Source organism: Haliotis cracherodii, unplaced genomic scaffold, assembly GCF_022045235.1.
Source record: "Haliotis cracherodii isolate W230 unplaced genomic scaffold, xgHalCrac1.p SCAF_1, whole genome shotgun sequence".
In the NCBI taxonomy this organism is placed as follows: Eukaryota; Metazoa; Mollusca; class Gastropoda; order Lepetellida; family Haliotidae; genus Haliotis; species Haliotis cracherodii.
Genome location: NW_027266264.1, coordinates 34199994 through 34224259, shown reverse-complemented (window position 1 = coordinate 34224259; position 24266 = coordinate 34199994). Strand labels below are relative to the sequence as shown.

The 24266-nt window shown below is 39.6% G+C and overlaps 1 protein-coding gene and 1 pseudogene across 1 annotated transcript in view; one reads left to right on the top strand and one right to left on the bottom strand.

Moving 5' to 3' along the window:
* Window positions 1–3981: 3981 nt before the first annotated feature.
* On the bottom strand, window positions 3982–7793 carry LOC139463826 (sodium-dependent glucose transporter 1-like; annotated as a pseudogene).
* A 2016-nt stretch (window positions 7794–9809) lies between these two features.
* Window positions 9810–24266, top strand: part of LOC139463808 (sodium-dependent glucose transporter 1A-like) — a 53637-nt gene continuing 39180 nt past the window's right edge. The window contains exon 1 of the mRNA XM_071245172.1: window positions 9810–9859. The gene's annotated coding sequence lies outside the window, so the exon portion shown is untranslated. The remainder of the gene's footprint in view (window positions 9860–24266) is intronic.

The window sequence follows — 24266 nt, the reverse complement described above, 5'->3', positions numbered from 1 at the left end:
GCGTCGTTCGTTCTCATCCCATGTTCTATGTACAGCCGAATATGGCAGTACAGCAAATGTTATGCTGCCTCAAAAAGTCTGTTACAACAAGGTGACGTTACGACATTTTACGCAGTCATCCCGGTAACGTACGCCATTCAATTTGCCATTAAAAACGATTATTTGTGTTCTCCCATGAGTTGCATACTATTACGCTTCAAGCTCCAAACTGACGACGTTGAGTAACGCAAGCGTCGCTAAAACGTTCTCCTGGACTCTTGTGCACCCAGATGAAACCTTGACCCGTCTACATACTGCCCCAGTCTTGTCTTCTGAACCTCAGATGTTGTCTACAACGAGCTAGGCGTGCCCCACGGTGACGTGGAAGCAAACTTGGGTGTATCGCTGGACGTCGGGGTGGAATGTTGTGCTCTCTCACCCGCTTGCGTACGGTTCTGCCACTAATGGTCTCAATTGCAACCCAGGAATTGTCCAAGCTGTTAATGTTGCAATTTGGTATCGATTCCGTAGATGCACCAAACGAAAATGATTGTCTTGTTGACGTGACGTGGACGACCGGCCTGTGGCAAGTCATTAGTGTTGCCCTGCTGTAGATAACGTCTTCAAAGAGATGATATTGTCTTTCGATTAACATTTAAATGTCTGGCAACTTCGTTTTGCGCGACGCCGTGATATGACTGGAATACTGTTAAAAGCGGCGTTAAACCCAACTCACTCACTCGTTTTGCTCGATTCTTGTTTACAGCATACCAACGGCACGTAGACGTTGATTTTCAGCACGTTGTGGCATTGTGTACGCGTTATTTACGGTTAATTTAAAGGTGTTTTAATGATCACCTGGTACCTAAACAACCATTGTGTGCTGTTCACATAAAAATCTACATGTATGAGTATCATGCTCCCAACAAACACGCAAACATCCAAATTGTACACCGCGCGTTAACACATGTACGTGCAAATTGTAAATCACGACCTGAAAGTCGAGGAAATGTCTTCTTGAATTTGTATTAAAGATTGTTTAATTTCAGAATAAAATTATTTTATGGAACCTTTTTTTGTTAGTATATGTTCTTTTTGGCACTTTCTAAGTAATGGCAATACCAAACTTGGCATGCTTAAACAACGAAAAGATATTTAAACTTTGTTGCAAGAGAATGACGGAAAAGAAATGAACTATTATCTGTTTTGAGTTGGGTCTGTATCGAGTGTAGATAAGATAACGCTAGAGAAATAGTATAGTGCAGTAGTCAGTATCCTAAACCAATGCACCCGGATGACATTTATAGTAAATTGACAAGATGAACAACATACTGTTTTAGAGACTCAGAGCAAGGCTGTTTTCTGGACGCTGGTGGGCTTGTGTATCCTCCAGATTATGTTGTTGTTGATGTTTGTTGTTTATCGCCGCACTCAGCAATATTCCAGCTCTATGACGGCGGTCTGTAAATAATCGAGTCTGGACTAGACAATCCAGTGATTGGCCAAGTCAGCGAGCCTGACCACCCGATCCCGTTAGTCGCCTCTTACGACAAGCATAGTCGCCTTTTACGGTAAACATCGGTTGCTGAAGACCTATTCTACCCCGGATCTTCACGGGTCTGCGGTACACGGAGTAGTATTAGTAGAAACAAGATGTAGAATGTATGGTTACAGTATCCCTTTATTGCGTCTGCTCATCAGTATCACGCGTTACAATTGTAATGACTACATTAGTATAAAATCTATTGTCACGCGTTACAATTGTAATGACTACATTGGTATACAATCTATTGGACATCCTCGTGCGGTTTGTGTTTGTGAACAGCGAAAATGTCCTAATGCCTAATACTTTTTAAATTTAAAAAAAATAACAATGTTGGTACATTTTCTCATTGTTTGGAAGGTAATCACAGGTGTATACATTATGATATCTTGCATAGGACTATCAACAACACGATCATATAAAAGACACAATGCACTTCTACGCTACCATCACACGCCCTTTCCAAGAAAAGAAAATACCACCTAGTCAATAGTTATGCAGAACAACATGTACATATGTATACTATTTTTTTCGAATATTAGGTCAGAATATTAAATAAATACAATATAGAGGCACGTGAATAACAGTAAGAAAGTATCACAGTTATATTTAATATAATGCAGACGCTTTTAATCTCAATCGCATCTTGGTTTTTGTGTTTGTTTGTATGTTTGTTGTTTGGTTTTGTCTTGTTTGTTTATTTTGTTGTTTGTTTTGTTTGTTTTTGTTGTTGTTATTTTTGTGTTGTTGTTTTATGTTTTTTGTTGTTGTTGTTTTTATTTGGGTGGGGGGGTGGGGGGGGGGGGGGGGGTAAGGTAGATATAGTGTGACCATAATATTTGTAAGGAAATAGGTTTTGGTTTTGATTACGTGTTTGTCTCCCCAACGAATCTTTATGATAATATGGGTATTCCTTTATCTAGCATTACGTCATTTCGAGCAGACCTTTGTACATGCGAATAAAAGTGAAAACGTTGCTTGGCATATTTTATTTTCTAAAGTATTTAGATATTGAGATGTGTACTTTTTGATTGTTATCCACATTCCTACATCATACAAGAACCATCTCATAGAAACAAGATCCTACAAAATCATAAACACAATGCAGTAACAGTAACGTGGGAAGTTCTATTGCATGCATTGAAAATGCTAGTGTCCATTGGTGTTTTATTTCTACTGCCTTAGTGTTGTTATTGTATATATAAAGCTAATAAAGTTCGTAAAGAAACATATAGACCAACATTTGTTGGTTTTCTTAAATCATATTTGCCACTCGTCAGTAAGCATTACTCTCGTAGCACACACTTGTCTGGCAACGTTGATACAAGAATTACCGGGGGCACGGGTGGCCCAGTCGTCTCAGGCGCCGCGATTCGCTGTGCAGAGTTGCGTCCCTTGGACATGCCAGAAATCTATGATTGTGGGTTCGAATCCCGGTTTGCCCCGATTATGTTTCTAGATTTGTCAGCACCATACCCGTGCTCGTGGGTTTCACCGAAGTGGTAAACGTCTGATATTTGCATCACTTCGGGCTTTCCTCCCACATTAAGCGGACGTACACGCCGCGATATAACTGGAATACTGTTAAAAGCGGCGTTAAACCAAACTCACTCACTCACAAGAATTACCCTCACACTGGGAAGCGAAAAGAATGAACAAGATTGTTTGAAACGCTCATATAATCATTCCCTGTGGGCAGCAGTGACCCACACGACATATTTACCAGCACATACAATTCATGCTGCATCGTTGCCGTGGTTTCAATATTCGCATACCATGTGTGTTTAATCATTCAAGTCGTAGTTACATGCACGTGTCCTGTCTTTAGTCAGCAAATGTATAAAATTGTCTCCTTACCTTGTGTCTATTTCTGAGACTGTTCCTTTTCAAGATTGTTATTCTGATTGACGACCAATAGTTGTAATCATCGAAGCATTGAAATGAGCTCAAGAGATGCTTCAATCGTGCTCTATTGTCTTGATAAACAACAAATTCACCTAGTCTGATGACCCGATCCATTTACTCGCCCCTTATGACAAGCATCTGAAGTTTACTGAATAAACAATATATGAAATGGTGAACAAATATCCAATTCTCTTCCACTGACTAACATCTTGAACTAGAAATAAAACAGCTCAGACTCAGTGTGACAATAGCTATCCACAAAATGTTATGACAAGAGGGATGACTTGAACTTGCCCTATATTCGAGCAATCTGCCTTTGGTGTCTACATTTCACAACGTCTGAGCTACAATCATGCTCAAACGTTGTTTGATCACGGTTACAATTATCGAGGCCATAGTAATGCTTTCAAAAAGCTTTATGGTGGACAGGTGGAGAACATACTTATCCAAATTTGATCCAACAAGAAAGATGTCCGACACAAGCCGTATTTTTACTTGTACCATGTGTCCCATCGTCTTTTTTAAGAGAAGAAATACAGTTGACTTGCCTTTGAGTGTGTATGTGAGCGGTGCCACCGTTGGTACAAGATACACTCACATTGTTCGCGAACGCCTGGTATTATCACTATTTAATAGTGATTCATAAGCACATGCTTGTTATAGTCGGGTCCGTTCAATGGATCTGCTTTCAAAGCTTCTTATTATTATGGAGAGCGTTTTGTCTCTTTTGTTTACTGGGGTGCTATTCAACCACAGAATCCATATATGATTCAGTGTATTGAATTGTTTTCCATATTTCCAAAACATTCAGGGAAAACATTGAACTTAATTCGTGCCCAGGCCGTTGGAACATATAACCAAGAACAGAAACAGAAGTATCTCGTATGCTACAATTACAGTTATGAAGTACATGAGAAAATATGGAGAATAAAGTATGAATAATTGACCCGCTGCAAAAGGGATTACAAAACACCCGATGTTGTTTGCCATTAACGTCAAAGTAATTATCCCGCCTGTTAGCTGTACATAGTCAGCGCTCCATGCTAGAACCATAGGAAAATAGGAGGACGTACATACTCCTAAAGCCGCCGTTCCCATCCACAGCACCACCTCATGATTGTTGCCTGCTGCTGAAAGAATGATACAAGCAAAAACCAGACCAGTGACATTTAGACAAATGAGGACGAAATTTGAAAGATAGTCTGACAAGAGGAGATTTAGTATTTTTCCTAAAAGGAAGCATCCCCAAAATATCGACGTCATTATTGCCATGCGAAACTTAGAAAGATGAAGGTCAATGTTAACGCCATAAGGGGTCAAAAGGTCACCGTAAGCAAGTATAATGCCACGTACTGGTATGTGATAAAAACAAAGAAGAGCGATAAATGCGTATGTTCTCACAGAATAAAATTGTTTAGCTGTTTGTTGAATTTTTTCATAGTTTATAAGTGGATCAGATGAGCGTTTCCGATGATAATACGCAAACGCAAACACTGGGGGAACACAGAACAAACCAGCGATTATGTACGCATACTGAACGCGTGACTGGTGAACGAGAGAGTGTGACTGTTTTCCATCTACATGAGGTTGGAGTTGGTCTGCAGTGATGGTATTCGCTATTAGGAAGTCGTCATCGGAAGAGTCGGTGTGGGCGAGGAAGGGTGTGGCCAAGAAGGGCGCAAGGAAGGAACCAATTCCCCCTCCAACTACAACGAACTGGAAAGGGACACCTTTCTTCTCCGGCCACAGTTTGTTGCATATTGTCATGGTTACTGAAATAAGGAAAATAACTTAAGCATAAGTGTCTTGCTTATTTTAAGCTAAAGTAATCATCACAAGGTTTAAGCGACAATATGCTTCAATATAACAGAGGTGTAAAAATAAAGGTTCATTTTAGAGGGGGCAGAACATATGAAAGTTACAAAATATAAAATCATGTATGAAAACTAATACATGAACAATTCATACCTCAACTTGGTAACAGTATGGTGATTAAGGGTTCGCAATCATTGTTTTATTTGGTATTTGGCAAAGGTATATATATCTTAATGGCTTTTTATGGTTGTGTGCGGTTTTGTACATTGTGTGTTCTGGCCAACTAAGATACCTACATTTGGACGTATCAAACAATTTCGGTGAACCTTTTAAGTTACTTGTTATACAATACAAATGTTACATCCTACATACATCAGGTTAAACGTGCATCTTGATCGTGTCTGTGTAATAAGTGTCCTACTCGGATTAACATTGATATAAAAAAATAACAGTTTAGGAGGGGGCACGGGTGGCCAAGTCGTCTTATGCGCCGCAACTGTGCAAAGTTGTTTCTAGGTTTCTCAGCAAAATTCCCATGAATTACCTCGTGCTTTCCTCCAACATTAAGCTGTATACTGTTAGGAGCGGATTTAAACCCAACTCACTCACTCACTCACTCACTCACTCACTCATTTAACAATTAGTTTGTGATTTGGTCTACTTTCCTTCAGAAATCAATGAACGCGTTATGGTAAAATTACACATTCTTACCATTGTTAACCATTCCTGCAACAACGCCCATCATAAAGAATACCACGGCAAGACAGTAAAAGACGGTGCCATACGGAACTGCAAACTGTACCAGGCAACCAGTGAAGAGAGAACATGTGAGAATAAGCCTCGCACACACATGCACTGTTCAAGGAGGTAGGCTATGAGTACCCCGACAACGAACCCTGCTCCACGAACAAAGAAGATGTAACTCATCTGCTCCATGCTCGAATGGACACGCTCCTGGAGATCTAGAAGGGTTGGTCCAAGGATGCCGTTCACAAAGCCCTAAAAAATGATAAAACACAACAGAATTCCCAATATACAAGTAACTCATACAGAAGATTTTAGGCATGGGTCAAGTTGCCAGTTGCTGAAATATCCATAAATAAAGCGACAAACCCTTTCCATATTTAATAGAAATCTCTGTATAAGCAGAGACGATAGTATGATTCCCACTGTATCAGACGCATGACATTGTGTTTATGAATCACAAGTAGTGACGACACTAGGTGTTTGCGAAAAGGTCAGCGTATCCTATCCCGTCGGTGGCACCGGTCACAAACACATGCAAAGGCAAGTCATTTGTTCACCTGCAAAGACTCGGGAACATATGGTACAAGTCAAAATAGCATCAGACATCATTTTTGTCACTGATGCGTCAAATTTGGAAATGTCTTCCACATGTCGACCATGTATCTGCATTTCACATCAAACCACAAACACGTCCCATCATAATTGGTTCTCTTCACAGGTACGTTATACATGTTTTGTTTGTTTGTTGTTTAACGCCAACTACATGACGGCGGTCTGTAAATAATCGAGTCTGGACCTGACAATCCAGAGATTGACATCATGAGCATCGATCCGCAATTGGGATCGATGACATGCATCAACAAAGTCAGCGGGCCTGACCACCCGATCCCGTTAATCGCCTCTTACGACAAGCACAGTCGCCTTTTACGGCAAGCATGGGTTGCTGAAGAATCTTTTCTACCCCGGATGTTCACGGGTCCGTTATACATGTTTTCAAAGTGTACTTACGTTGTATGTCCCATAACTGATAAAACCATGTGGATTTATTTTTGTGTTTGTTTGTTTGCTTGCTTGTTCTTTAACGCCGCATTCAACTTCAGCTATAAATACGGCGGTCGGTAAATAATCTAATCTGGGTCAGAAAAAACAGGCGATTGATATATTATGACCAACGATCCACGATGATGGAGCGACAACTTCGGAGGTACAAGCGAGTATGCATTTTCTACGAATATTTCAAAGAGATACTGCTTTTGCGTCAAGCAAAGTTGATATTTCTCTAAAAGCGCACTTTGCAACTCTTGTTATTATGTATGTTATGTTATACTTGTTTTCACTTTATGAGTATTAGCACAAATGCAGCTACCTTACTAATAAATAATTGCGATATTTCGTGACGAGGCCTATAGTTTTGTTGATTTGCTTCCATTATATCTTAATTGCACCACATGGTAAACCTGACTTCAAAAATATTGACAAAAGAAGGATCTTATGCCTAAACTGTATTGCAAAGTGATGGAACGAAAGTGATACTTATCTCATTTTTCAACAACGATAATGTTCTCAGCGATTATGTTGAACGATCTATTCAGTGAGGTTTGGGTGAAATACTTTCATACCTAACTTGCATGTATCCACACTTCACTTATCGAGGCAAACATACTCACTACAAAATGGAAGGCCCAGAAAAGCCATACAGTTTCGATAACCCGGGTGGTCCTGTCTTCCATTGCCTTTCTGTATGCGTTAAGATGGAAACCAAGAGTAACGGCACATATGACACACCATACCGCATACTTGCTACATTCTGGCACATCAACTCCCACTCTGGACATTGATTTCTCTCACTTTATATAACACGCCAATGCCACAATAGTTTTCTTCTTGTATCTTCACCGAGTCTGACTGAGGAACACAGCAGGATAGCGTGGTTCTGTATACAAGGGTTGCTGACGGCCAGACATATGGGGTTATAATGCATTTGATTGTGGTAGCAATTGATATTCAGTGAAGTTTGAAATTGTAAACGTTTCTGCCTTATCTATGCAGTCATGTTAAGGTGTTGTTACAAATGTCAACACCATAGGGATGGTAACAGATGCAACAATAAGAAGAGGTAATATTGATTGGTGAGAACTTCACGCTCGCACCACCTTGTCCCTGCATTTAGATTGAATAATTGAATGTGGTATTAAATTCATTATCATAAAATGCAGCAGACGGTGCATACGAAACCAATCGATTTGTGTAATATTAACTCTACGTCCTTGACATCGTAGCATGGATATTACAGCCACCATGACCGATATGCAAAGGCATCATAGCCGATGTGCAATTTGGATCAATTCCAAATTCAGCGACCCATGCTTGCTGTAAAAGGCGACTATGCTTGTCGTAAGAGGCGACTAACGGTATCGGGTGGTCAGGCTCGCTGACATGGATGATGCATGTCATCGATCCCAATTGCGTAGATCGATACTCATGACATTAATCACTGGATTGTCTGGTCCAGACTTGATCATTTACAGACCGCCGTAATATATCTGCGGCGTTAAACAACAAAAAACAAAACAAACAGTTCCAAATTATTAATAGGCTACCAGGGGATTACAAATGATTGTTACACCCGACTATGTGATGTATCAAACTTAGTAGTAATCTGCGTGTAAATTATTAAGTGATGAACCACAATAAGGTTTCAAATTATCAGGTCCCCGTGAAGATTCAAGGTTAAAACAGATCCCCAGCAAACTGTCCTGGTCGTAGAAGGGACTGAATGGGTCGGGTTGTCAGGCTTGAGGACTTAGTTCATGGCGTGGCATCATCTTATCCCGATGGCGCGGTTTGTTTTCACACCATGAAAAGTCAGGCCCGGGAACCTTCCTAAAATATTGTCAAACATTTGGCAATGCATTTTTTTTCAATTAAGCGTGAGACCCATAAAAAACCATTTAAGTATTGCCTTAAAACATACTTAAACCGATCTCCATATACAGCGCACATAAAACCTCTTAATTCAACCAAAGGTTCCAAATCCAAAAAAGCGTCCAGCAGCTTGAGTTATGAAATGCGAAAAACAGCCTCAAACCGTGGAAACGTAACGAATAAATTGTCTTTTGAGGAGAGTTGACAATCTGAAAGAGAATGAGTTAAAATTTAACGTCGCGTTGGCATTATTTCGGCTATATAGGGACGAGAACAAGTTTTAATTGACGAAGCTACAAGCACGTCATTTAAATACAAAGTTACGTTTAAGAGAAAATTTGACCATCATATTTCAGTATAACAATATTATTACAACTGTTGAAAACACGGGCTATTCAGTGTTGTAAGCAGCCAATGAAAACTTGGCCGCCTCGCTAGGGGTTATGGGGATTTACAGTACCACAGCTTACTACACGATATCCAATCCGCGAATGTGTTTGATATAAATATGTCGTTGAACATACAAAACATAAAGGACATGATGAATACTTTCTACCATCTGAGAATCGGAGGCAAATCCTTGGTTCGTCTGGAAACATGACGTAACGTCATTGGCACGCAGCCCATCCCTGGTGTTGCCTTGTCCACCCCAATCTTTGCCGCCTATGGTGACCTGTTAGGGTCACACACTTAAAAGTTCGCCTTGCTTTCAAGCAGGCTGCAGACGGTTTGAACGGTAGATGTTGAAATTCGCCTCCCTGTTATTGTACGGAATTCTCTATGGATAACAGGAGCATATATGAATCTATTGCGTATTGCAATTAATGTAATGAGCTGATCTTGTCTAGGTGCCTGCCATGAACAGGTCTCATTGCAACCCACTCGTTTGAAGGTACTTATCCCACAGTCGAGAAAATACACTTTGGAATGGAACGTGCTATGAAGGTAAGTGAATAACTTGTGGGGTTTGTTTGGAATATTAAAAGGTTTGCGCGGATACCAGGACCATGTGCAACCCACGCAGTTGTTGCCTATCTGACACGTAAAACACTGCACACATGACGTTGGGCACACTTGTTATTGATAACTTTCTACTACACGTCGGTTAGTCATAGCATATGTCTGTTGTACTTTTAGTTAACGTGTATGCAATCGAAATTCTATGGATCTATAATACTCAATCTGTTACTTTATCTATCTGACTGGCTGTCCATCTCGCTATTTCCGAAAAATCACTATCGTCACACCTGGTTCAAGATACCTCTTCACCTTATATTTTAAGCAACATTTTATTCAGGAAAATATAAGTGCATCAAAGTGACTTGTAAACATACAATTAATTATCTTTACTACCGAAAAAACTGAAGGAACCCTGTGAGTCGAATGTAGCTGTCGATGAAGTGTACAATTACGTAGCATCTGAATGCAACATCTAATCACAATGACATTTCACATCATGCATGCACAGCATGTTGTTTGTTTGATTGATTGTTGCTTAACGCTGCACTCAGCAATATTCCGGCTATATGACGGCGGTCTGTAAATATTCGAGTCTGGACCAAACAATTAAGTGATTGATATCATGAGCATCGATCCATGCAATTGGGATTCAATGACATGCATCAACCAAGTCAGCGTGCCTGACCATCCGGTCCCGTTAGACGCCTCCCACGACAAGCATTGTCGCCTTTTCTGGCTAGTGCTAGTGGGTTGCTGAAGACGTTTTCTTCCCTGCATCCTCTCGGGTCTGAGCAGCATGTGGTGCACGTTAGCTAAAGTTTGTGTTTAGCTTAATTGCATAGGCGCACACACTTTGAACAGCACCAACACTACCGGACAATGAGCACTTAGATACACGTGTAAATCTGCATGGCATTTATCCACATACTTCGGGTATGTTCCTCGCCTTTGCCTTTAACACGTGGTGCTGGCTCGGTTTTGTTAATTTGATCCAAGACATCAAGACAATATAAACTGATTGTCAAGCAGCCATAGCGGTTTTTCAGGTAGATCAGTAATACCATCTATATCAATGTCACTGCATTACGATGGAATTCAATTCTCCAATAAGGCCCCATACCATCTTTCCAAGGATCTTGAAAGTACTAAACACAATCACACAACACAGTTGACGTAGGTTCTTTTAGCCCAAGTGATTTCAATGTTAACATATATCTGACTTCTAACAGTTCATATCTAAAAGTATTTCACCCGATTCAACTTGTAAAGCCTCAACAGAGGTGTTCTCAACACTCTAGTTCATATTCTTATGGCTTTTGACTGAAGAACATCTAGTCTTTTCTTTTGTGTGGTCTATGCAGATCCATAGCCTAGACAATCGAAATCCAGTCGAGATCTGATGAGGGATCTATTTAAGAATAATAAACAATTCCAATCTGGTACTGAAAATACATCTCAGACGGTTCAGGACTTAATTTGCACTTAGAGTCCAATAATCCATTTGTGGTTCCAGGTGAACCTCTTATCAAACCAGATACCCAGGAGTTTGATTCTGTCCACAAACTCCAAATCAGTTCCACCGAAGATTAGTTTTGAATTATGAGGAGTAATAGTAGATGATTTAGACGCTCAGATCTTAAAGCCCCTATACACACACCAATTCTGTACAAGATAGAGAGATTGTCGAAAAACACAGTGTCACAAGTACCTGACCTTTTCCACAACCGTAAATGAGATGTTTCAACCAGTATATTCATATTCCCAAATAAACTTTTAATAGACAAGAAAGTCTGAATTAGTATTACATGTACTTGATACCTTTATAAATGACTGTGCGAGACCATACACTTGACAATATTTGTTGTTGCTGGTGTGACTTTACCAACAGATGGACTAGCACGAACATGAACATGACCTCCCAGAAATCTTTTTTACTTTTCTCCATACTAGATAAAGAGGTGTATTTTTATTTAACTGGTGTATTAAGCCCAAGACATACGTTTTGCTCCAGTAACATGCATCCACCCACCAACAACCATGCGGCTTGAGAGGACGTTCACGAGAACCGCTGCTAATGAATATATTGGCAGCGTCAACAATATTAGAAATAAAGAAGTTCTGAAATTGCTCTTTGTCTTCAGAAGTTTACAGCACAAACCAGTTTAAGCAGAGTCAGTTGTAGAGAAAGTCCACCACTGAGCTGTTTCTCCCAGTTCTACTATTGGTTCAAGTTAATGGTTGGTAAATGTGGGATTATGATCACTGCCAAAGGAATCGGGGAAGTGCACTTTCCAGTGACAATGTGGAGCCAGCTGTGGGCTGACAATGGTCAAAATCCAGGACAAGTCACACCGGGTCACAGAATCATCATCAAGAAAAATGTATCCATGGCCACAGCCACATCAAATTACTAAGCTCCCACAATGGACTATGACTTATAAAATCATCACACATTACTTTGACATTGTCTGAAATATTCAAAAGAGAAATGTAGTCATGATTGGAAGTATTAGCAGTATTGCATACATTAAAAATCGATACCGACCTTTTAATCCTTTAAATTATATTAATTGCATTCGCCTCTTATTCGGATTGTGGCAACCTCATTTCACTAAATGACAAGGATTCCATTATGAATATCACACAACCACCTCTAACACCAAACAGACGACCTTTCCGTTGCAGACATAATTTTACCAAACGGAATTTTGTTGAGGGATTTACAAACGTTCTCCTGAAAACAAAAACCCCCGTGAAGATCCGGTATAGAATAGGTCTTCAGCAACCCATGCTTGCCGTAAAAGGCGACTATGCTTGTCGTAAAAGGCGACTAACGGGATCGGGTGGTCAGGCTCACTGACTTGGTTGTTGCATGTCGAGTCCCAATTGCTTGGTTCGATGTTTATGATATCAATCACTGGATTGTCTGGTCCGGACAACCACAGGAACTGGAAATAGTCACTGGGGGCTATGTCTGGGCTGAAGAGTGGGCGATTTAACTGTTCGAACCTAGACTTAGCCCCCAGTAACTATTTCCTGTTCCGGCAAATGAAATCTGCCCTACGTGTAAGACGCTTCCAGAATGACGAGGACAAGAAGTCTGCCACAGAGGAGTGGTTGGTGGGAAAATCTGCGGATTTCTATAAAAAGCTTGGAGAACAAACGGTAGTGAGGTGAATGGGAATGATATTGAAAAATAAAAGTGCAAAAGATATTCTGCGACTTGGTCTTATATTGAAGTTGCAAAGCTTATTGTACGCTTCTCGTACTAATTTACTTGGACCAGGTTGCCGTGATAATATCAATGATGACTGCAATGTTGGTAACAGAAACATCACCGTGTGTCCGTTTGATGTGGGAGAAAATCCCGAAGTGATGTAGGTCTCAGACAATGACCACTTTGGTCCTACAAGTGGGTGTACAGCATGACGCCAGTGCAAGAAACATACAGGAATACTCGATTCTGATTGGTCACTCAGGGGTTCCCAATCACAACAAATTGTCTCAGATTAAAAAAGTAGACACGACCTTGTCATATTTATTATGTCATAAACATGTGTTTATGAAACATTAAAAATAGTTTTGATACCATCTGTTATGATACCATGTTATGCAATATGGTGCAACTCAATCCATGACTGATAGGTTCCAGAAGAGCATTTAGACAAAACGGTAAACGCGTCTTCAGACGGCGTGCATTGTAAGGCAATGATGAACATTAGTTACGTATATCTGTACCTTCTTTAAACACACTGTGTGATATCTAAAAACATAAGTTGTACATTTATGTTTGCCATTTTAACTATGATGAGAGTCTTGTCATAGATAATAACAAGTCTTACTTGACAATCTTTCCCCTGATTGTTAAGAAGGTGGATGGAACATGTGAGCCAGTATTGGATGTCTTCTTGCAGTCCAATCATTATCATCAGTGAGAGATTGGGTAAAACCCTGTCTTATCTGCAAACAACCCCATAGTTTTCATATTTAATTACAATTGACAATAACCGTAGCATGTCCTTGATCAACCATCCCAAATGTTATAATATACATAACTGCCTAGTAAGTACTCCGGGGTCAGTGTAAGTACAAAAAAAAGTTATATAAACTTTTGCTAAATCAATACACATCATCTGTTTTATTGTTTTAAGGTTTGAAAACTATATGTCCTGTTGTATTAAATGTTTCTCAAAATCAATTGCGAAACCTGACGGTATTTATACAGCTCAACATTTGATAAGGATATTGAGACACTTCGCACTATTACATCTAATTGTTATGACTAATGACATAATACATGGAATGAATAAAAAATAAAGATATATCCCTATCAAAATGTGAGTAGTATGTATTGCCATGTGGATGATACCAATCGAAAAAAATAATATCACGGGACCCCATATATTTCAAATATATTTGATATTTCGCATCTGAAGCCATCAGCCATTCGGATTCAAAATGTCGATGTTCAAAGTCATCTGTGTTCTCCCAGCTAGTTGCCATCGAACCGTCGTTTGGATCTTGTCCCGGGCCAGAAGAGCTTCCTGACAAGTTAGGGGCTTGTTTTAATGATCTACAAAACGCAAAGGCCTTACTACGTATTTGCACTGAAATCACCAATGAGCAGTGCCCATGTTTGGGTAAGTCAACGATCGCCGAATGACAAGGGCCACGCCATGTTTGTTTATAAACGCTGAAAGTAGTCCTACTTGCCCTTTGATATTTGCACCTCTATCCGCAGCATTTACTATATATGTATTTAAAATTATAAAAAACCACAAGCGTAGCATTTTGGCACTGGTGATTGCTGTTGCAGGATATTTTTACGTATGGAACAATTTGACCGGTCACCGTGGGAACTTCCCGCGCGACAGGTATTTCGATTGCGGAAATGTTATGTTGACATATATTAGCCAAATTGCCACAAATATGACTTTTAACGAGTCAAAGAATGGCATTTTTAATATATGTATCCATTCTTTAGCAACTAAAGTTCGTTTCAATTCGTCAAAAGCGGTAATCTGACCGTGGTTGCTGTATCTCTTCACACATGATTTCATCTAACTGAATGAAAACAATATTAGATGAAATTTTGAATAAATTAATAAAATATATTACAAACACATGTCCAGATATACAAATAATACGTTTTAATAACAAGATAGTACAATGATGGTATTGAATTGCGTACTTCAGTTCTGTTTTGATGACTGGTATTTCCGGTGTCATGTGCTTGCGGTGATCAGCTGATAATGTTTTTTGAGATGGGGAAAAACATCTGTTAGTGTAAAACCTGAGCTTATTACAAAAGTAAGTACGTTTTGGGGAGCCATGCGTTACCGCACGCTATAACCAAGTTAGCGGTTTATTGAAAGGCACAATAGCGAGGAAACGCTGTACTTGAGATTTGCGTTCCGTATCGTGGCGTATCGATATATGGGCCCACGTTTATCGTATGTCGTATCGTGGGTCAAGTATCGCGATGCATCGGAATATCGGTGTATCGTTTCGAATTCGGTGTATTTGTTATTTAGGTGTGACCGTCATGCATTCTGTTATGTTTATCAATGTCTGACCTGCGTTCTGGAAGTGCATCAGATTCTACAGACCAGTGAGACAAGACAGTTTAAACAAAACTGCACACCGCAGCAATATGAAACGCTCAGAGTGGGATCGTCCCAAACTTCGCTGCATCTCAGTCACTGCTATTAGCATTCAATCGTTTGAGTTAAAAAACCCATTACGTTTACACTATACCTGAGCGAGTTGATTAAAAAGTTTGAACCACTTCGAAATTGTCTTAGCTCAATTTTTAGAATACTTTCAGCGCAAATTCTATAGGCGATGGTTATAGCAATGACCTAGTTTTTGAAACAATAGATGTTGATTTCTCTGATTGGATTATCTATATGTGCAATAGCCCTCTCGTATATTGCACAGAACAGTAGGCTTGACATGGCGTGGGTTGAGACTAGATTTTGATATAGGCTAGTGTACATTCTTGCATCGGGAAGATGTTGTAATACAGACATAGGGTACATTAATATCCAAATGGTCAAAGAGTTGCTTGTTTGTTGCCGTACTCAGCAATATTCCAGCTTAATGATGGTGTTCTGTGAACAGTCGATTCTGGACCAGACAATCCAGTGGTTGATGTCATGAGCATCGATCTACGCAAATTGTGTACCATGACATGCATCAACCAAGTCAGCGAGTCTGAACACCCGATCCCGTTAGTCACCTCTTACGACAAGCATAGTCGCTTCTTACGGCAAGCATGGGTTAGAATAAGCAACCAACTATATATTGCTTGTCACCCAGTAGGAACCTGAGTTAGAATACGCACCCAAGTATCTATTCCTTGTCACCCCGTAGGTACCTGGTTTAGAATACGCCCCGAGCTATCTATTGCTTGTCACACCGAAGGAACCTGGGTTATAATACGCCCCCAACTATCTATTGCTTGTCACCCAGTAGGAACCTGGGTTAGAATACGCCCCCCACTATCTTTTGTTTGCCACCCCGAGGGAACCTGGGTTAGAATACGCCCCCAACTATCTATTGCTTGTCACCCAGTAGGAACCAAGGTTGGAATACGCCCCCTACTATCTATTGCTTGTCACCCCGAGGGAACTTGGGTTAGAATACGCCCCCAACTATCTGTTGCTTGTCACCCGAGGGAACTTGGGTTAGAATACGCCCCCAGCTATCTATTGCTTGTCACCCCGAGGGAACCTGGGTTAGAATACGCCCCCAGCTATCTATTGCTTGTCACCCCGCGGAAACCTGGGTTAGAATACGCCCCTATCTATCTATTGCTTGTCACCCAGTAGGAACCAAGTTTGGAATACGCCCCCTACTATCTATTGCTTGTCACCCAGTAGGAACCTGGGTTACCCCCAACTATCAATTGATTTTCGGGGAGGTGGGACAGCCTATTGGATTCATCACATGGATACAATGTGTGAAGAGCCCACTGCAGTGATATTGCAGAAATAATGTTAGAAGTCACTCGAATCGAATCAGATTCAAGTAGAAGGTATGGAACCGAACGTTAACGTTATACTTCTCGGTGGAGATGGAATACCCTGGATAATGGACGATGCACCAGAAACAAAGCTACATTGTGAACGTAAAACTAATTTCAAAAGTATTCATACATCTACACTATACTACACAACATTTGCTAAGGACCAATATAGTCTTCCTTTGTCGAAGATGTGATCCTTAAGAAATGTTGAGTAGTATACATTGACTGGTTCTGTTGCTTGACACGCAGACATTAAAGCGCAATTAAACTTGAAAATGTGTTCTGTGTAATTCCCAGTGCTGGAATGTCATCAATTACCTGCTTTGGAATGTCAATTTAAGTAATCGCTGGCCTCAAACACGCTCATCACTGTGAGTCACGCAAAGTACAATTAGCGTTATCTTTATAACAATTGATCCCACACGCCAGTTATTTTTACGACAGTTGAATCAACATTGCAGTTTGTTTTCCTCTTCAACCACGTCGCATGTGCATAATGGTGCGAAAGGTACATGTTTTGTAACTGTTTGGAAATTCTTAATCCATCCTTGTTAGTAAAATGCATGCCGTGCCATGTCCACTGTGTGATGCTGGTCTGTCGTCGTTCCCATCATGGCTCTCCATCTTCCCCCATCAATCGATTAAGCAGGACCTCTTTAAAGTCACAGATCATGCAGCACTGTAAGTATTTATACAGAAGAATACGTTTATAACGAACACGCTTATAACGAACTGACGGATATTACGAACTTATTTTTTATTCACGGCCATTTGCTGTATAGATGTTGTATATAATATTATGCTTATAACGAACTACGGTTATAACGAACTAAAATTAGTAGTCCATTTGAGTTCGTTATAACCATAGATTACTGAACTTATACGCTATGCATTAGCATTGTGCAGTTAATGTGCTTTCACTGACAAGGGACGTGACCTTTTGGCCTGCTAAGAAATGCCATTGTTGTCTTTTTGACATATTGTTATGGAACTATGTTCATATGACTAGAAAGTAACCTCTGCACGTTTCACACTTTTTACATGAGGAAAACAAAATTAAAGGCAAAGATATTTGAAACGGCCAATATTTCAAACGTCGAGGGAAAATTATGTTAAAGTCACTACATGTATGAGACTTATGACCCTAGTGGAATTGTTTACAATATATCTGTACTGTTAATACCTATATTTAACTTAATATTGGGATACATATTTGCTGAAATATTTATGAGAAAGAAGTTTACATCCATAAGTTCTCTCAAATAAAAAAATAATGTGTATATTTATAATGCACCAAATCCACACCTAAAGCATCCTCAAATTCACAACGGTGTTTAAACTGCTTAGCTCGTGGGCCAAAACGATACTTATAGATCACATCTATATGTTCTGTTTCAAGGCTTAAGTAGCTGAAGGCTTTCAAAACTTATTACAGTAAAATACGTATATAACGAACACGCTTATAAAGAACTGACGAATATTACTAAGTTAATTTTTGGTCCCGGACATTTGTGGTATAGATGTTGTATATATGCTTATAACGAACTACGGTTATAACGAACTAAAATTAGTAGTCCATTTGAGTTCGTTATAACCGTAGTTTACTGTATTGCTGACATGTGAAGATCATTTCCAAATTTGACAGTTACATGACCAAAATGATATCCGATGCAATTTCCTACTTCGGCTTCCCTAGTACGCCAAAAGATGTTTCTGTGCCTTTGCATGTGTTTGTGACGGGTGCTCCGTGGTATCATCACCAAGATGTAGTGATTCATAAACACATGTTTATGATAGAGCCGGAAATATGCAACGGACTCTGCTTTTAACAGATATTTCTTATATAATTTTTGTCGCTTTTATTTAGTCATTGTCATGGACAAATAGAGAGTGGTGATGGAACCAGGTTTCCTGAATGTCCCATTCTTTATAGATGCGAGACAATCGCATCACACAAGTAAATCTATAAGTAGTGATTGCCAAAGTGTGTTTGCTGCACATGCACACGAGCCCTGTTTTCCAAACCCATTCGATGGTCCCCGGTTACCTCCATGTATGTGTAACCTTAATGATGTTTCTTTATGTGGCGATATATGACGAGTAGCTGCCGAGCCTATGATGAGGTGTCTCGGCTTTTTCAGTGTTTGTATGGAAAATTTGGACTCGGTTGGGACCGGTAATAAAGTCCGGTTTACGGAGAGAGAACAAAAAGTTGGACTGAAGACAAAACGAAAAGCAACGATCGTTCATCTTTATTCGAATACACATTCATTGTACATGAAATATTGACATGGCCTGGCATTAAATACACATAAAAACGGACAGTCACTGTAATGTTTCTGAAGATCGTGTCCTCAGTCATAGTTTCGAGGTGAAGAAAATGGTTCTCACCATATATATGTATATACTTACTGAACTGGGGCTAGGTCACGTTGTCCTTGCATTTGGACTCTTTTATCGGGCAATGGGTCATAGCCGCCTCTGTGATAATGTTAGTATACTTGCTAAAACAGGCGGTAGTGAGTGAGCTGATTTAATGTAGTGAATGAACTGTATTTCAGCCTGACGTGGAAGGGAAGCTTAAGGTGATGCATGATAAGTTTATCCACGAGCACGGGTTGATGAAATTCAAACACCATTGATGACGTAATAAAGGCATTATTGTTGGCGTAATGTTTAATGACATCATAGTAGTGAGTGAGTGAGTTGGGTTTAACGCCCCTTTTAACAGTATTCCCGTTATATCAGCTTAATGTGGGAGGAAAGCCCGAAGTGATGCAGGTCTCAGACGTTTACCACTTCGGTGAAACCCGCTAGCACGGATATGGTGCTGACAAACCTAGAAACAGAATCGGGGCAAATCGGGATTCGAACCCACAATCATAGGTTTCTGGTGTGTCCGAGGGACGCAACTCTGCACAGCGAGACATCATAGTAATATAATAATTTTGACACATACACCCATTAAATGTTCACTACTTTAGACTCGGTTATTATTAAATTACAAACATCGTTGAGTCAAACTTTGATGTGTTGAACTTACAGTTGTCTCGAAGTGGAATCATTGTCCCTTTATTGTATTCATTCTTTATTCATTATTACCGGTTGTGTCGAACTTCGGATAACTCGAAGCATTTACGTAAGTTCCTTCAACCAACTTCGACAAAATGGTGTTTGATTGTAACTGATTGTTACTTTTCACAGTTAATTGGAAATATTTCAGCCCCACCATGGTGAGTTTAAATACGTCCCCCAGAAATCCATGCTGGTCGTAAGAGGCGACCAAATGGAACGTATGGTCAAGCTCGGTGATTCAGTTGATAACGTGCCATCGTACCCCGACAGCGTGGATCGATGCTCATGATGTCAATCACTGTATATGTGGTCCAGACTCAATTACTTACAGGCCGCCGTCATCAGGCCGGACCTTTGCTGGGTACGGCGTTAAAAATCAGACAAATATGTCATCTCTTTCTCATACTCCATCAGCTACACCCATAAAACGAGTCCTGTATTAATTGAAGGCTTTGAAAACTATGGTGTTTGCAAGACATGGAATTTCTAAATATAGACATGCTTACAAGTTGAGCCTAAATAACCAAGAACAGTATTTGTTTGGTCACTGATCAATTTAAATAAAAGCGACAGGTCCTTTTCATAATCATAATAAATCTCCACTAACTATTAATATTATAATCTTGTGGTACACTATGGCTCTCAAAGGCGTACAGGCATGCATGTTTTACTTGTCTGTACACAATACATTGGGATAAAGAATATCTCTAAGCTCGTTACCATTGCGCCGTCATACAAAAGACATTGACATAAACTGCCTGGCGCTCGGCATTAAGGTGATAAAACAAGAACTGGTCAGATCAGAGTCATTATAATGTGTGTGAGTTGGGTATCAAAGTTCCACTGCGGCATAGTGTCTCATAGACAAACATCTAGTCTCTGAAATAAAAAAAAAAACGGGAAAAACGTTATCTTGATAAAATATATTTTAATGAAAAGGAGGCCTGTGACTCTCTTCATTTTCACCTGAAACTGCACTAATCTAGACTTACCAACTATTATAGATTTGCATGGGCTGTATTGGATATATATGTTTCAGGATCTGTATGGCAGACTATGGATCTCCGTGGGCTAGCACTATAAAACCGACATAAGTCTGGACTATTACAACAGCCACAGACACACGTGCCTGCACGTCAATGTGTCAGTGAAATAATCTTGAATGCGATGTTTAACACAAACATTCACCCACTCTTATTAAGCTCTTTAAAGAGCCGTACACCTTTCATTCAATAATTCTTTTACAGGTCGTAACACGGGTCGTATATGTAAAATGCATCATACTTATATCAAATGGAAAAGTATAAACCTAATATCAATGTAATCTAGGTCGTATAAATCATTCGCGCTGAATGTGTTATGGGCCGGAGGCCTTGTATTGAGTAAAATGTCTGCCTGTATCACACAACTTCATACAGTATGTCAATATATGTAACGCCGAAGACCAAAGACAAACAACAAAATACACCTATAAAAAGTAAATAGCGCTGCTCACCAGCCGGTGGAGAATCTGAGCTGGTGCATGGCTACACATGCATGTATAACATGGATAGCTTATGGGTTCGAGATAACATTGTACATAAACTATAAGGTGAGTAAGAGGAGAAAGGTCCAACTTTGATGAAACCCACAAGCACGGGTATGGTGAGGCCGGGGATCGAACCCCGGACATTCCGCTGGCCGGGCGGACGCTCTATCACTAGACCACGGATGCAGCCGTACTTCCACTTGAAATTTGAGGGCAAAGATGTGTGTGATATTAATTTGTTGCCAACTGAAATTACCCGTGGTTTACTTCTATGATATGGACCATATCTCTTCACAGATTGACCAGTCTTTTAACCATGTACACAACTTAGTCACATCTCTACATTTCCTTCTCTTTCAAACGGCATCTCCGTTTCATATCAACTTGATAAAGTCTTAGAACATAAATCTGAATGAAGTCAGATCTTCACTCTGATGCGATACCTCTGCGTGAAGGGCTGAGGGCATTAGAATAGGAAGTAGCGTCAACTCGGTGCCGAATTTGACAACCCAATCGAAATGAAAGAGAAGTTGGTATTTGAATCAATTAGATGTCAGCCATATTTCTGTGCCACCTCGATCCGGAAATTTCGATTTGTACAAAAGAAAAGCCGCCCAGAACACAAACAGTCCATACAAATTCTATGGCGCTCAGAAACAACAGGGTGTTTACAATACCCATACTAATATAATCTTAATTAACATTTTGAACTGGTACGTATTATTCAATTTGGAGGTCAGAACTCAGATTGCTGGTCTGAATTCTTTGTTCACTCGTATCAAGAATTCCAGTCAGGTCGCATGAAAGCCACTGGCTCATATATAGTTAAGTGCATACACACATATTACAGTGGTACATGAATTCATACGTAACTTTTGTCATAGAATATATTCTTGTGTTTGCAAAACATTGTCTCACTTCATAACTTTGACATATATATTTACATAAGTTTCTTAATAACCTTACATCGTTCGAAGACAGAAACGTTCTTTATTTATAGATATTCGGATTATTGCAATACATTTCAGGCAGATAGAGGTGGATTATAGGAGTTACATATTAAGAAAAATTATATTCATCTTCTTTCCCAAGATTACAAAGAGAACATAAACTGAAATCAATCCTCGACCATCTCCCTTCGTTAACTTTCAAACTTAACAACACCGTTCTCAGTCTCAGCAACATGTTACATTGTTTACTATCTGTTAAAAGAGTGAGATACTTCTCAGGTTCGATTATGCTTTTAAATTATTTGTATATGTTATATCAGAATGTAGGACGCTGATTGGCGAATTATAGTATGTCGGAAGTGTTGTCAGATTCAGAGTTGACAGATATCACTTTCATGAGGTTGAAAAAAATGTGAGGTTGCTCACAACCAAATGGTTTCCCGTCGACAGTAACGATAGTAACGATATTTGGTTCTGAATAATAATACATTCGACTGTCTACTATACATGTAGCCTGACGTTATAACTACAATAAGATCACAGGTGGGCAGATTCCCCCGTTCCACAGTTCGGCACCAATGGTCATTTACATGAAAATATGTTGAATATTTTCAGCATGTTGGTGATACAAACGTGCAGCACTAATTATTGAGAAACAATTTTAATTACTGTGTTGATGAACTCTTTGAAAAAAAACATTCAAATTGTACACATTATCATCCCCTCATAGCTGATACCTTCTGTACTGCAGGTTGCATATCCACGAAAACAGCTGGAACAACCGGCTCTCCTTTCAGTAGACTTTTTCTTCAAATCTTCAAAGTAAATGAGTAGAATTTTGAATTATATGCTCCAATAATAACAAAATCTACGTTATTATAAGGCGACACATGGGAACACGACCACCATGACAATTACTATTTTCTGTGCATATGAGTGTATGGGGTTCTCTGTGTTTAACACAGCCTTCTTTAAACCTAACGCGAGTCTTCATTGCTGACATGAGTTCATAGATTCAGTTGCGAAACAGCAACTCTGCATACGTCATATCTCCGAGACAAGCATGTGGCACTGTCCTGTAACGTTCGACCTGTTGTCACCTTCAGATACAGCTTGGTAAAACAATGGACATTAGTCATAAGAAAGACATGTCACAATAGTTACGTTTCATCTTCGTTTGTACTCCTTTAGTATATGACTAAATATATTTGTTTTAAATCAAAAGTTACTGCTCATTATTTTCAGATTACACTGCCCAATAAAGTTTTCTGTAGATCAATTAAAATGTTCACAAAGTCAAAACCACATAACAGAAACGTGGGAAAATAACTCGGGTTGTAAACCTAAGCCCAAAAGATTTGAGAATACTAAAAGCCAGATATACTTTGATAATATCGATAGAGACCGGGTTGATTGTCTTGTCAAATTAGCAAGGTCGCAAATTGGAAGTCGCTGTCCCAACCACCATGAGTGAGATAGCAAACGAAATCGCACATGTCCTAGTCGAAGGCTGCATGTGCAACATCCGGGGTGAGAACTAAGAGAAAGCAAAAACTTTGGTTCGGTCACGAATGTAAAAAACGAAGGAACTATTTCCGTAAAGCTAAGAAAAATAAGGAAACTAACACTATTATTAAGCAATATTAAGGAAATGCTTGGACAAACATATCAAGAAACATTGAAACCATTTATGCATTTTTTTTAGAATAAATTGAAAACAAAGTCCACGTGAATTTTGTAACGCTCTTAAACAAGAATAAGAGTGAGGTGAATAACATTCAGCCAGATATAGAAACATTTTATGAACAC